We start from the raw sequence: 15,416 nt of genomic DNA on the forward strand, positions 1-15,416 counted from the left end.
TGGGTTTTGAGAGGCACACCCTGCTGCGAGGCCTCTGTCCCAAGGGTGCGGGCAGCCTCGGTGGCTGCTGGCGGCTGGCAGTCCCCTCTCTGCAGGAATGCCCGGTGAGGGCTCTCCCCCTACCCCCGCATCTCTCTGAGCTTGGGGAACCAAGGGGTCAGGGTGTGAGGGCCCCGCTGGCAGCTGATCCATGCAAGGAGTCGGCAAGAATGAGGTGGCTGTAACCAGCACACCAGCTCTGACAGGAAAATGAAGACTGATGGCCCTCTGGACTACAAAACCGGGGTAAATTGGGTCTCAGAAACATGATAACCCTCCTCAGGCCAGCACAAATGCTGCTCCTTGCTCTTAGCAAGGCAAGCAGGTCTGGGAGGCTCTAGGTTTCCTGGCCTTCAGTCACGCTCAGAAGAATGTTCTCAGAAAAAGATGACAGTACATCCCCACCACCCATCTCTAATTCATGAGGCCGGGAAAGCAAGGAAGAAGTACCCAGAGTCTCATTAACAGCTATCAGCCTGAGCGAGTAAGATGGCGTCTGAAGTAACAGGCGTGAAAGCAATAGCTACTTGAAAGAATAAGATCAGTTTGTTTTTCCTTAAGGAATTACAGGAATATTAAAGCCATCTTGCAGTTATAAATCATTTAATGCAAATCATTTAATCCAAACAGAATTTTTACAGGCTCATGAGGCTCACTCGGTTTGCCAAGAGTGAGTCATGTACAAATAAAATGAAACCAACAAAGAAAAGAGCTCTCATACCATGTGTATGTGGGTGATCCTTTGAAAAACTTGTAATTATTTTTTAACTCTACCACAGCCAGGAAGACAGGTTTGTAAAGCAAGAGCAAACCTTGATAGCTGTAGCCCATCCACATGTACTTTTTCATTCACCCAGAAAGTAGCACAACAGGTCCCTTGTCAGGTTAACAACAGCAATGGCCATCTAATGTATCAGCAGTCACTCAAACACCATGATTTCAAACCCAGTTGTGTGCTGACATACTAAGGCAGCGGAAGACTTTTTGAAAAAATGAAAATAATGTTGCATGATTAATACTTAGTAAAATATTGCAGTAGGCAGTTAATCCCTCACTTATGGGTTAGCTAAGGACTTGAGTTAGACTTCATTCTTCACTCCCCGTGTCATAAATATGTGCTGCTAAACACAGAGCACGGCATGAGCCAGTGGGGTGGTGATGCACTGCTCTGAAATGACTAAAATGCAGGGATACAAAGCCATGTGACGGTGAGAATGGGAGCCTTAAAATGTGTCATCATCCCCATCGAATGACACCGACACAGAGCACCATTCACTGATGGCAACAGCAAATATTTGTGGATACTGGAGAGGCATGGCTTCCTCCTGTATTCTGATGCCAATTCCCTGCATCTTCTGGAATAGATGTGTCAAAGTATCTCAAAGTGTTCCTCTAGCCACCTACTTTGCGTGAGGACAGATGCTCTTGGGTCTTCACATGACCAGTTTCCCTTCCATCTGTTTAGGCAGAAGATCATACTTGCATATGAACTGTATGTCCCCAGATTTGGGAAGTCCAGGACCCTAAGCCCTCTGCAACTTTCACTATCAATGCCCCCCGCTCAGTGCCTGAAACATTACTCCTGTCTGGCAAAAAGAAAGGTCCTGTTGTTCTCTTTGTAGTTTCAGGGTGTGCTGTGACTACCATACGTTCACACAAATGCTTTTCTTAGCGGGCATGAAATGAGAGTTCAGTACAACTGCAGGACATGTCAAAGGACATGTCTTTGAAACCCTGCAGTATCTGTGCTGCCTGACCTGCAGCAGGCACTAGAGAGGGAGGGAGGCACAGAGGGAGGCAGCACATAGTTTGTACCAGGACAGTAATGACAGCCTTTTTCTGCTCTCTGAAAAGCAAAGTTCAGGTCATGTACAGGCACAGTTTCCCGCTGCATCAGATATGCACAGCCTGTGACTTTGTTCACAAATGAAGGAATCAGAAACTTCCCTTCAACCAAAAAGCAACCCAACGCTGGCTCATCAATTGTCTGATAGCTGGACCAGGATGTAATCCAACTCTAAGATGAGATGGAAGAGAATTTGTACACCTTTCAGGGCATAAGTCTCTTGTCAAAGAAACTGTTCTTTCTTTTGCATTTTAACACAACAAGTTAACTCGGTACCTTGGCGGATTTCAGCTTTTTATCCTTTATTGCTCTCAGTTTACTTTTTCCTCCTACGTAATTTTTGTCTGGCTTTCACACCTCAGGGCTGGGCAGGCAAGGGAGAGCTTTAGCTTCTTTGGGCTCTCTAATGGTAATGGACATTGTGAACCTGATGTCAGCTGCCAGATTTCCTTGTTACTGGTTGGTTTGTTTTGCTCTACAGATCTTTAATTTTAGAGTGGTTGTTTGGCACATCAGTTCTGATACAAGTGACTTTGTGTTTTTGTCAGAAGTACTGCACACCTCACCTGTTCCATTTTTAATTTGTTTGTACACAAGCAGGCAGAGAGCACAGGCAATGAAACGTGAGCTAAGCTGAATGACTTGACCACCTAGCACACATTATCTGGTGGACAGGGGACTCTCTAATCACTTTCTGAAGGAGGGTCTTACAAGACATCCGGGTTTTATTTGCAATTTCCCAGGCCTCTTACTTCCTGAGTTCTACAGTGCATGAGGACACGGTGATTAAAGATGAAAACAATCATGGTAAAGCAGCAGTTTAAAAATTACTCCAGTCTGCTGATTAAATGAAAACTTCACCTTTTGGCAGACAAAGAGAATCCAAAACATTTTGTCTTTAAAATGTTAAAAAGAATGTGAAAATCAGCAAGCATACATGCCCCTTTTCATTTTTAGACAACCAGGAGTGAGTCAGCACAGCAGGAAAGCATCCTGTGTGAGTCCCTCTTTAAATGATGGATAAGCAGTGCTTATACACACAACAAAACTGATGGACAGTTCGTGACTGCGATGACTTTAGATTAATTTCCATTTATTATTAATGCTAGCTGAGGCCAATGTTCTCTAAATGCCATGAAACTCTTCAAAATATTTTGGTGTTAACTGAAGGTATTTGGCCTACCCTCTCTAGTCTTTGTCTGGGGAAAAGATCTATTTCCTGGAGAAAAACAAAGAGGAAAATAAACCAGTAGTACTATATACTGATTTTTTTCCTCCTCATTTTTGATTTTCCAATACAGTGTAATATATGTCTGTTTCAGGATTTCTGGGGAATATAAAAATAACCTAATCTAACTTTGCTTTTGTACATACATCCCATTCCATCCTACCACCAGAATTCAAGCAGAATCAGAGCGGATGTGTGAGAACAGAAGAGAAAATGAATGAAAATTGAGACAAATAGGAAAGAAAAATAAATAACAAGAAGGAAAGCAAAAGAGAAAGAAATAAATCTGGAGGCACATTCTAACCTCCAACGCACAGTTCATATCCATTTTTGATCTGTCATGAAAAAACACAGCAGGGAGTTTTTTTTCAAGTTATGCAGGGTTGCACATGACACAGGAAATTAGTGCTCAGTCCACAAAACCAAATGAACACAGGCAAAAAAAACTGAACTGAAAGAAAACAGTAAGATTAAATTATTATCAAAAATTATTTTTAAGGTCTGTATTTCTAAATTGCAGCAAGAAAGTATTGGGAAAAACAGGTCTCAGCTCTCCTAGACAGAAGCCATCTTCCAGACTAAACAGGAATTTGTGTTATGTTCTCCTTTTTATTGCAAAAGCTATTTTACTAAAAAAGACTATTTGGACTGTTAGCAGAGGATGATGTGCAGGTTCAAGAAAGTTCACAACAGATCAGACAATTTATGGTCGACAAGTCCATCAATGGCCAATAAACATGATGATGCAATCCAGTGAAATTTCTAGTTTAGGAAATCCCCATATCCTCTGACTGCCAGAAGTTAGGAAATCCTACACTTGTTCTATTTCTTCCAAACTTTCTGTAAGCATCCTCTACTCATCAGCCAAGGGCAGCTGGGCTAGATGGGCTACTGGAGTAAACAAAACCAATAGTTTATTTTCCTTATTCTCTAAATAGATCATCAAGACCATTCTTGTCCTAGTGCCACCTGTGATGATCTTTTAAGAGTCATGCCTCCAAATTTCATGATAGCAGGCCTAGTTTGCACTTTCCAAAAATGCATATCAGAAGCAACTTCACATTAAAAAATTAATATTAATGAAAAAAGTAGATGTCAAATGACAGGCTTCAGTAGCTCAGACCTGTAGCTTTTCCTTCATACTAAATGGGATGGTCAAGGAGCACACTAGTAAGGAACAGCCCATCAGGCAAGAAGAAATAGCATTTAACTGGCCTGCAGAAAAGCCTCTAGTTTGAAGTGGTTATGGCAGCACCAAAAGCTAGCAACACAGTTCCCTTTCAGCAATGGGCAAGGGACATCTCTTTTGAGAAGAATCAAATGAAGAGTGAATACAGCTGGGAGAGAAGGTGGAGTGGGAAGACGTGTAGAGGTCCTATTGAAACCAGATCCCTTGTCCCAAACTGCAGTGGTTTCAGTTAAAAGATTAGGGCTTGGAAAGGCTCCTTCAGTTGGAATAATTATAACTGGGTTACTCTTAGGCAAAGCTAAAACACTCTAGAGAGAGTCTTGATTTTGGAGGCCTGACAGAAGCAAGAGCTTTGCAAGTTCTCTCATTCCTAATCCAAGACCATATGGAGCTCAACTACCAGGTGGGTGGGCGTATTTATTGAGGGATCGTGCAGCTCGCCCTATTCTAAATCAACTTCATAAGCGATCATTACTGTGGAAAAGAGAGCAAGAAACATAGACATGCTGGGAAACAACCTCCACCTTAGAGTAAAAATAACAAAATCTAGGAATTGAGATTCTACCTTTCTACTAAGTTCAGAACAGAAGGTAGAAGCCTGCTATCTCCACTCTGGAGAAGATGTCATCTACTCATTTCAGTAAGTAAAAACATGTAAAATAATGCTTTATAATCTTCCCATTCATCCTCCACTCTTGCTTTAACAATATTTTGCTAAGCTTTATTTTAGCAGGCCTAACACATGCAACAAATGAGATCACTTTACCATCTTCATTCTGAATCCATTCATAGCTGAATTTCTGGAAGATTTTGGAGATACGCACAGAGTTTTCATGGAAATATTTTGGTTCCTAAATTCTCTTGAGAGAACTGGGACAGAAATATTACCGTGGTGCTAGCAGAAGTGCTATAATGGACAGCACTATAATTCTATTAGTTCAGAATGCATTACCATTTTTTGCCCCAAGTGTAGCACATAGTGTCATATATATACCTACTCAGTGTAAAATGTAGTGCTGGTGGATTTTCAACAGTCATATTTCAGTAAATGCCAAATTAAACTCAATTTGCCTGACATACAAGAGGAAAGTGTCCTCCGAGTGTGATTATGGTCTTCATGTTGTGATATTTATGCTAACAGTGTCTGCAAAAGAAGCAGTTCCTTCCCCCTAGAAAACCTGATCTGTCAGGAATCCCAGGAGGTACTTTGGAGGCCTGCTTGAAAAACCTCTCTGTAGGAAGGAAGAAGAAGGAAGAAGAGTCCTTCTAAAGAGTCCTACTTTAGTCAAAACTCTGGCTCTTCAAGTGACCTTCAAGCACTGCAGCAGAGTGGCAGTGCTACCTGGTGTGCATAAAGCTTTGCAGAGGGAAGTGCCTCAGTAAAAGCTCTTGCTTGACTTACAAAGAGCAAGTATAGCAACTCATGGCATAGCTATGCATAGCATAGCATAGCAGTGCTACACTTTTTTTTAGATACCCGGTCAGCTGAAACCCAATAACATTAAGATTAAAAACTTACTTATGACCCACATGCAATAAGTAGTATGGAAACACCTACAGGTCCTTCCTGATGTGCTCAGACCCACGGCTATGAACTCCTGGAACAAATTAGAAACTGGCACTACCGTAATAGCTGGGTATCTCCTTTCTTTAGGATACATCTGAATGAGCAAAACATGAACAAACAAGCAATGGATGAGACAGATAAATTGCTAATTCCAACATGCAGGAGCCTCCTGCTCATTAACTTATCCACCCTAGTCAGTCCTCTGACTGTAGAAAAAACAATCCAAATCTATACTTGTATACCATGGAAATAAACAAATTATAAATGCACAGAGACAGGCTGAACCACTTGCATGTTGTTTTTAAATTATCTTTATGAAAACGAGAACTTGGGGAGGAGCTGGAATGATTAGAAACTGATGATGGCATACAATACTGGCTTCTCCTTCCTCCAAACATATCCTTTCATTACTTTAAATTCACCAGGTCTTCAGGCACACTAAGAGCAGTTGGTTCTTTCTAAAGACTTTTAAAAAGCTTCTACTTAAACTTCAAGCACTGTGAAAAGGAAATAAACTTTTCAGGAAATCTTACCTGTTTAAACCACTTTTTAATAGTCTAATGATTTTTTTAAAAACATCAATTTGAATTTTGCCAAAAGTATCACTACAAACCAGAATTAAAGTGCTTCCTCACCCTGATTATAAAATTCCTGAAATAACATAATAATGTGAAGGGAGGAAATTCTATCAAAAAAAAAAGTACATTTACTGTTCACTGTAGCACTGTTTTTCATCATCCAGCATTGAAAATGTCCATTAATAAAATAGAATTAATTGGTTTTATAACAATTCTGGTGCAAAATCTTTTTGAAACTCTAACTGATCCTCCAAATGAGCTTTATTAATCATTGATGGGAAACTGGCAAAATCCTACCCCGTACTTTGGCAACCTTTCAAAATGTCCAATTAGGTCAAATCAAGAAAGTCCCAGAAACCAATTACAGCAGCACTTCTAAGCCAAAAAATCTCATTGTACTCTGAAACAACTGCAACATTATAGAAAAAATAAACAAAACAAAATTTAAAAAAAAAAAAAAACCAAAAAAAAACCAAACCAACAACAAAAACCAAAACCCCTCACTGTTGCTCTGGTTATGCACCTGAATTACCTCCTCCCTAGAAACGTGCCAAACAGCCACTCCTTGAACTACATCAATTAATGATATTTGCTCACAAATTTTATTTGTAAGTGCCATAAATGTCACCAAGCAGTTCACCACAAGGAACAGTGCCAGCCAGCTCCTTAATCTGTCAAGCGAACACATGCTCCCCTTCAGCATTTTTATGTACATCTCGAATCCAGTGCTCTAATTGCACATGTGTACAACGTCTCCACCTTTTTTATGGGCTTCGTGTGTTCTGTATCTCACCTGCATGTTTGTACATTAACAACTATGTTGACAATGTGATAAAAATAATCTTGGCGGCAAGAACAATAGCGACCTTTATCTAACTTCTCAAGAATGCGATCTTTGCTTCGGCAGAACTTCTGCACGTACAGCCCTATGGTGCTGGTGGGCTGTTTGAGGTGTGTTTTGCTGCCAATCCTAATCCCACCACCCACAGCTAAGAATTAATTAGAATTTGAAGATGCCAGAGGGAGGCAAAACAAACAAAAATAGCATTTTAATTAACTGCAAACAATACTTAAGATTTTGCATTGTGTTTAGCATCTGTATATTTCTGGACTTACTGCAGTGACTCTGAAACTAATGAGATCGTCCATTGAAATCCCGGAGGACTGGACAGATCTCAGATCCTAAGTACATCTCCTATAATATCTCAAAACAGTAAATAACTCATTCGTCCTTACTATGAAGACCAGTAACTAAAATTTTTAAAAAACAACACTGTAAATGTACTTAAATCCATATAACCTGGCCAGACCAAAGGAGAACAAAATGTGCACACATATAGTAAGTAGAGTCTGAGTTTCCAATTCCAGAAGTATGCCTGTTCTGCCATTTCATAACACAGTGGTCCCTACTTTGCCATACTTGGTTATTTAGTTGGTTAATTTTATTTATATGTTTATTTATTTACTTACTTACTTATTTACAGTCTCCTTTTACTTTTCTAATAAAAGGAGACCTTTTTAACTGTCATTATTCCAACAAAATTAGGAAGGTGGTGTTATATGATCTATTACACCAGAGTAATAAAAGTTATTTGCAACATTTTCCACTCCACTGCTCTTTAATTACAATGTTGAGACTCAGAACCCTCTAAAAGTCCTCCTATGTATATTAGTTACTCAGTTTTTTTGTCATTTGATCTTCAGCTTGCTAGTTTTACAAACAGGATCTCAGCAGTTTATCTCAACACCAGGTATTACATTCCTTTGACTCGTGCCTGATGCAGTTCCCTGTCATTCAGAAATCAAACCTCTTAACAAAAATCTCCTTACCTTCACCAGGAGGACAGGTAAAGTTCCTGCAGTTTTACTTTACCATAGGACCTAGTCATACAGGAGAGAGGCAAGGGCTTCTCTTGCACCTGTCTCTAGAAGCCTAAAGGAAAACACCTCTCTGAAGTAACCAGGTGGCTTTTGTGTTCTGTTGTTTTCCAAAAACAGCTAGACCAGACTCTTAACAGATATTAACTATGGCTAAACCCTTAATTCACCAAGGACGAGGACAGAACTCGTTATACCATTTGTATAAAGCAGCCCCAATAGCTCATTTGAATTATAACCACTATATGTCAGACCAGTGCAACATTTTAGCTAATATGTTGAAAGCTTTGTGTGGATCCTTTTTTTCCTCCCATTACTGGTTTATTAATCCATTAATATCAAAACCAGGAAATGTTTGGAAGATCCTGCATATCTCTGTCTTTCAGCCTAAGTTCCATTGGTTCCTCAAGTTTCATAGGTTCCATATGTTCTCCCTTACATTTTGCTAAACTTGTAGGGACAGAACTGATTAGGAATGATATTTTTGTTTTCCCCTCCACAGAACACTTTTTTAAATGCAAATGGCATAATTGTAATGGAAGTATTAAGAACTTCATAAAAACAGTAAAAACAAACTGGTCCATATTCAGGAAGCCAAGGTCAGACCTAACTGTGAAGTTTATGTCAGGATGTATCCCAATGGAAGATACCTTTTGTTAGAATGGCTGCCATTTTTTATAACTGATTGCAAATGGGGCTGAATTGCTTTGTTGATCTGGAAAGGTCAGGAATTTTAGTCTGTTTTTTCTCTAATTTTATTTATGTAATGCCTTTTCTTTAGCTGTCTGTATTCTCGTAACTGCACCACACTGTTACATTTGTCCTTCTACAAAAGCTTTCCTTCCTTTTTATTCATGGTTTTGGGTTTTTTTTTTTCCTTTTTGCTTTTTTTGTTTGTTTGTTTTTTGGTTTTTTTTCTGTTACAGTGTCAAACATCCCATCAAAAATGCTACATTTTCTTTGGGTAGGTGAAGTAATTACTTGCCTCCTTTCTTTACATAAAATGCTGGTTTGTCATGGCCTAGAAAGCCCAGCTTGGTACAGGATAGCTATTAGGCTGTTCCTGGTCTGCAGGACATCCTGTAACACAGCATACCTCATAGTTGTATATGTGCTGCTGTACACAAGTGGCTGAACCTCAGCCCTTATCACAGTTGCCCCTTCTAACTGGCAATACTTTCCAGGAAACCTCACAATCTTTTGTCTTTCAGGTGTATATAAAATCTGTATTTTCTGTAAGTGCCTTTGGTTTCCAATGCCCCGTAAGGGAGTTTCAGGTCTTCCTCCTTAACTGTCTTGGCCTTGCTCCTGACATCCCCTTGTCATGACAGACACATCATCCTCTATCAGCTGTTTTCTTGCTCAGTCCTTTTTCTGGAAGTGCAGCCCATAGTACATTCAAGAATTTTGTGGGTTTCTCCAGAGTATCTTCATGTGCCAAGAAAATAAAACAGCGAAGTCTCAGAGTCTGGGGTTCTAGCTTTATCTGCCATCCACATAGCAAAATGAGCTCACAATTCCTTAGGACAGCAGTGTGACATCCTCCCCTCTCATATAAAAGTCTCCAGAAAAGCCTGGAGCAGTTCAGCTATCTACCTATGCTGTTTCCTTCTCTCTATTCTTGATCCTTTTCCACAATTTTTCTGCAAGCTACCTCTCTTTTTTGTGTATTTCTCGGGTTGATGTCCAGATGGTGACAATTTGTGTAATGAAAATTAATGTAATTTATCTCCTGCATTTCACCTTCTTTCTGAGTAACAATATCCCATGTGTTTTTTGTTTGTTTCTCTTAAGCTAGTCAACTTACTCAAAAATTACTTTCTGAAAATGTTTGTGTTACCTGGAGCACTTAAATTTCTCTTTAATAGGATGTTTCCATCATTATCAAAGACATTTCTTTTGATTTAACGTTTTTCCTGGCCCTTTTTTCTCAAAACATTTTCATTGCTGCTTTTTCCCTGAAAACAAAGTATTGTTGTGTTAGCAGGTTCCCTTTCTTTCTTTCTGCTAGGCCTCATTTTTTAAGAGATTTCCTTTTTAAATCTGAGACAATATGTCTTTCTTCATTTCCCTAATAAATCCTGATACCATTTCCCAAGCCTTTTTTCCTAACAATGCCTTCTCATTTATTCTGTTCAAGTTTTATCTCAACTGCTCAGTATAAATTTATATTAGAATCTGTCTATTTTCAGTTTATGTTTATTGATTCAAAGAGAAAGGCCAAGAGCTTAAACTTTTGTAGCCAAACATGCTGTTGTGCTTTAAATTCTTAAGCAAGCCTTACCCCTTTTGGCAACTTTGCCTGCATAAATTGACTATATTAACCTTTTTTAAATGATACACAGTATCTCTCTCTTTTCCTTTGCCACTGGCTTAGTGCCCACAGTGTTTTCTTTCTGGTATGCTTTCTGGGGGGAAAGAAAAATCTTTAAGGTGGGAAAGAACCGTGGTTTGATTATGGTGTATGTTCTGTAAGTGCCTGCATTTTGCTGAGGTTCTTTCTGCTTTTCACTGCCTCCTGCTTGCCCCAGGGCACATCTGCTCCATGCTGCATGACCCAGCAGAGCGTCCTCCTGCGACGGCAGAGCTCCCTTCGCCACGTGTTTTGCGCTGTTTTGGTAAGACTAAGCCCTACCCCAAATGGACGAAGATTGCACTATGACAGAGATGCAAGACAGAGAGTCAGAACATGCACTCTCTACTCCTCAGCTCTGCCACCTGTTGCTGCAGGACTTAAGTTACTCCATATTCCATTTTCCACATAATACTCTGTTAGTTTGTTTACATCACTCCCGCAGAAGCATCCCACAGAACACCCTATGCAACTCTTATGTTTTGGGGTTTTTTTTCCATGAGAGATATTGACTTCACTCGAGTAGGAGGCCAGCAGCACCCATAAAAAAAACCAAACAACACCTGGTTCATGATCATTTGTAGTCACAAGTAAGGTTAACAAACAGCCTTCCTACATTCGCAGAGAGGTTCCTATAACTTGTTTCAATTTGTCGGCTGGTCACGGAGCGCAGTCTGGAATGATAACACACGGCCGCTGCCGCCTGTGACCCGAGATCCCCAGGGTTTCCCAGCTATCTCCCATGCTGCCATCCCAGCTGAGCTCAGCGCTCCCACACGCGCCTCCAGGGAAAGCGCCTGAATTCCCTACGGAGCAGCCCGGCCCCTCCTGCGAGGTCTGAGTAGTTCCCAGGGGTGGAATGAGCTCTGCAGCAGCAGCAAACACGACGTAGCCCTTCCTGGAGCTTATTTTCTTTCCGTGTAGCCAGCAAATACGTCTGGCAAAACGCGGGGCCGGGGGACGCTCAGACACGCTGCCAGCTCCAGCCCGGTGCTCGCCTGCGCGGGGAGCCCGAGGCCGGGAGGGGGTCCCGGCAGGGCTGGGAAGGGGAGGGAGCGGATTGCCCGGGCGGCGGCACACCGGGGCCTCTCCGCCCGGCGGCAGGCCGGGCCCGGGCTGCGGGGGCGGCCGGCGGCGCCGCTCCCGCCCGGCGCCTCTCCATCCCCGCCGGTGCGGCCGCCCCAGCCCAGCGCCGGCACCGCAGCGCGGCCCGGTTCCCCGCCCGGCCCGCCTGCGGAACCGCCGCTCGGGCTGCTCGCTCTCCCCGGCCCCGTCCCTTCGGCCGGCGGGGAGAGCGTGCGGGGCGGCCCCCGGGGGAGCGGGGAGGGACGCGGCGAGTCTCACCTGCCACAGGCGAGCGCCGAGCGGGAGGCGCCGGGGCGGCTGCGGCGCTTCCTGCGGCGGGAGGCGGGCGCTGTCCCCGGGTGACCCCGCGGGGGGGCCGGCTGCGGGACGCTGGGCCGGGGGGGCCGGGCGGGCGGCTCTCCCTGCGGAGGGAGAGGGAGAGGGAGAGGGAGAGGGAGAGGGAGAGAGACGGAGAGGGGGAGAGGGAGAGGAGAGCACAGCGCAGCGCTGCGGAGCTGAGCGCCGAGATGGCGCGGAGCGCTGGACACGGCGGCGGGGACAGCGCAGGGTCCCGGAGCGCTCCTCACGGCTCTCCTGAGCGCTTCTCCCGGCTCGGCCGGGGACGGGACCTGCAGCGTCCCCGTCGCTCGGCGGACAGAGGCCCCACCGCGGCAGCTCTCCGCGGGAATGCGCCCTTTCTGCAGCCCAGAACTGCGGGCGAACGGATTGTGTGAATCCGGGCGGTGTGGAGCGGTACGGGCGGTGCTGTGGCTAGCGGCGGAGTGCTGTGGCTAGCGGCGGAGTGCCGAGGCAGCGCTCGGGGCCATGGCCGCTCGCCCGGCGCCGAGCCCCGCTCCGCAGAGCCGCCCCGCAGGCAGCAGCGGGTTGCGTAAGAGCGGCCGCTGCGCCCGGGCTCCGGGAGGTGGTTTTGCGAGCACCTCGTGGTCACTGGGCACCGGCTGTCTTACGGATTGCAAAGAAGTTTATTTGTTGTGGGTTTTAAAAATTATTTTATATTTAGTTTTAATTTTTTTTCCTTCTCACCAGAGGCCAGATGTGGAGGCTGACCCATGGAGCTGCTAAAATAGACATCCTCTTCACTTACAGGTTTTCAATGTTGTTTTCTGTTTTTCACATCTCGACCCGCAATTTTTACATGTGATAAGGCATAAAAGGAAAGAAAAAGACACAAAGGCGTAGTTTAGGTATCACAGTGCTGCTTGCATAAGAAATGTCGAAGTAAGAGAAGCACGTACATGACTCCTACTAGGGGATGCAATTAATTTGACTAGACAGCCTCATAATATCACGGTTCAAAAGCAGTAAAAGGATTAAAGCTCCATCCCAGTTCGTATTTAAGTTTCTAGAACACAGTTACTCTATAACGTGATTCTGCTCTGAAAATGGGATAGCACGTGCTTACTGTGTATCAGGGCTTTCTACACCTTGTTTCTGCTCAGATTATAAATAGAAGATGTTGCCAGTGAATTACAATCTGCAAAGCCAGTTGGGATTTTCTTTTCAAGTAATAGAATAACTATTTAAGTACAGAAATACATTAAAATAATACTTTTATGCACAGTTCAGTATCTTCAAGTCTTCACTAAAGAAGAGTACATTTTACTCAAAAGAAGTATAAGTCCCCATAATCCATGTGAAACTTGCTATGTATTTAAACAAACATGAATTTGGTCCTGAGTCCTGGCAGCACACTGCTAGAGAGTCTACCCATATCATGTTTGTGGATCTATCAAATTCAGAACCCACTGTAATGATCAGCTCTCTAGAAAAGTCTCAACATATTCTGGAGGCCTAAAAAAGGACCATTCTTACTCTAGAGGTAAAAAAATAATGTACTTTAAGATATCTAGGGCTGATGAACGGGATTACCTTTACTCATTTTTATACAAATTTAGAGATTTTCATCTTGCAAGGATACGTAAGGTGTCCTATAAGTCTAGTTGCTCTGTATAGGAGGTCTGTAGGCTAGGACTGTAATAAGCCAACAAAAGATGCTGTTCCATGCTTTTTTAATGAGAGAGGAGAGGGGAGTGATGACAATAAAATAAAAAAAATCAATGACAAAGGAGCAAGGTAAAGACAAGCAAGGACATAAACTTCACCTCAACATAGCAGGTCAAGGGAAGCAAGCTGGATTTTTGATAGGGGTGTTGTAGACAGGAGGATAAGGAGAGATAGTGACCACCAGGAAAGAAGACTGTCTTCAAGACCTTTCCTAAGATACATTTTAAGTTCCTATTTTTTTATTATTTTTTTTAAATGTGGAATCTCTATAGTTCCATCCAGCAGCAAAGGAATGGATCTAAATGATACAGGATTTTACTATTGATGCGGTCTTATTTTTCTCTTTGGTAAAGGACCAAATAGGAAGACACAACTGGCTGGAGCTGAGAAGAACTGGGAAACATGTTAGAGTAGACAAGTGTAATGAAAAAGAGTGTTTGGAGCAGGGTTTGCAATTTTGCTATTCATGCTTCCTACTAGACTGTCACACTATTTTCTATAATGATTTTTTAAAGTATACACATAAAAATTACTAGAATTGTCTTTCTGTGCTTTTATACCAAAAATGGATATCTTCTCCTGCAGATTTTGCCCTTAAAATTTTGAGTAGAGTGAATCTACTGGAAAAACTCCCAAGCAGCCAGTGCAACCAGATGAAGCAGCTGCTGGATGCACAGGCATTGTTTGAGTTTATTTCAGCCATTGCAGTGTTTTTACCCTTCTGTCCAGCACACGGTGGCACCTGCTTTGCTGCATCATACAGACTCAAAGGAATTCACAAATATCCTCAGTTTTCATGACCTGAATTTCATAGAAGCCCATGTAAAAGGCAGGTACTTACTTTCTGAAGTGGTGGCTGTTCCTTAGTTTTGAAGCAGCCACCCAGGCATTCCTCCTGCTCTGGGAGCCCTTGCAGTGGGAGGGGGGCAAGGGGAGGTTGGCCAGAGCTGACCTTGGTGAGGGCCACCAGGAGCCTCCTGGCAGCAGCCAGGTGGGCTCCACACACAGCAAATTTTATGATCTTCATGGTGGGGAGTCCTTCAGAGTGTTCAGCACAAGGCGTCCTTTTAGCTCTCCTTTTTTGCTTACATTTCTGTATGTACTTTTACCCAGTGCATTCTTCATGTTTATTACCAACACGTAGTGCAGATACAGCTATCATTTTTTGTTGTTGTTGTTACTATCTGATAAATCATACTGTTAAATTTTACAAAATTTGTTTGAAATTCACTTATTTTAAAAATTACTATTTTACTGAGTTTAAGTTCTCAGAGTGTTTTATCAGACTTCTTAAATGAGTGCCTGTACTTCTGGTAGATTTCCAGCTTTCCCATCCATCTGTTCAGTTGAAAATAACATGAATTGAATATTCAGCTTGTTCTTTAAGTTGTAGATCTTCAAGGACTGAATCTTCTTTAAGCAGATAAATGCAGCTGCTGCCTTGCCAATTTGTGACATGATTTCATTCTGGATATCCCCACTGGCTTGCATATTACTGCCAAGGTATTGAGACTGACTCATCTCTTGCACTCTTTTGCATTCTAAAGCAATGCTTGAATTTTAGGTTTCTTGTTGGAATTATTTTTTGCATATTTTTATTGTTAACCCTATGGTTACTGTCATGCTCAGTAGTCTTTAAACTCACCTT

This window comes from Sturnus vulgaris, chromosome 1 (genome assembly GCF_052056855.1).
Source record: "Sturnus vulgaris isolate bStuVul1 chromosome 1, bStuVul1.hap1, whole genome shotgun sequence".
Classification (NCBI taxonomy): Eukaryota; Metazoa; Chordata; class Aves; order Passeriformes; family Sturnidae; genus Sturnus; species Sturnus vulgaris.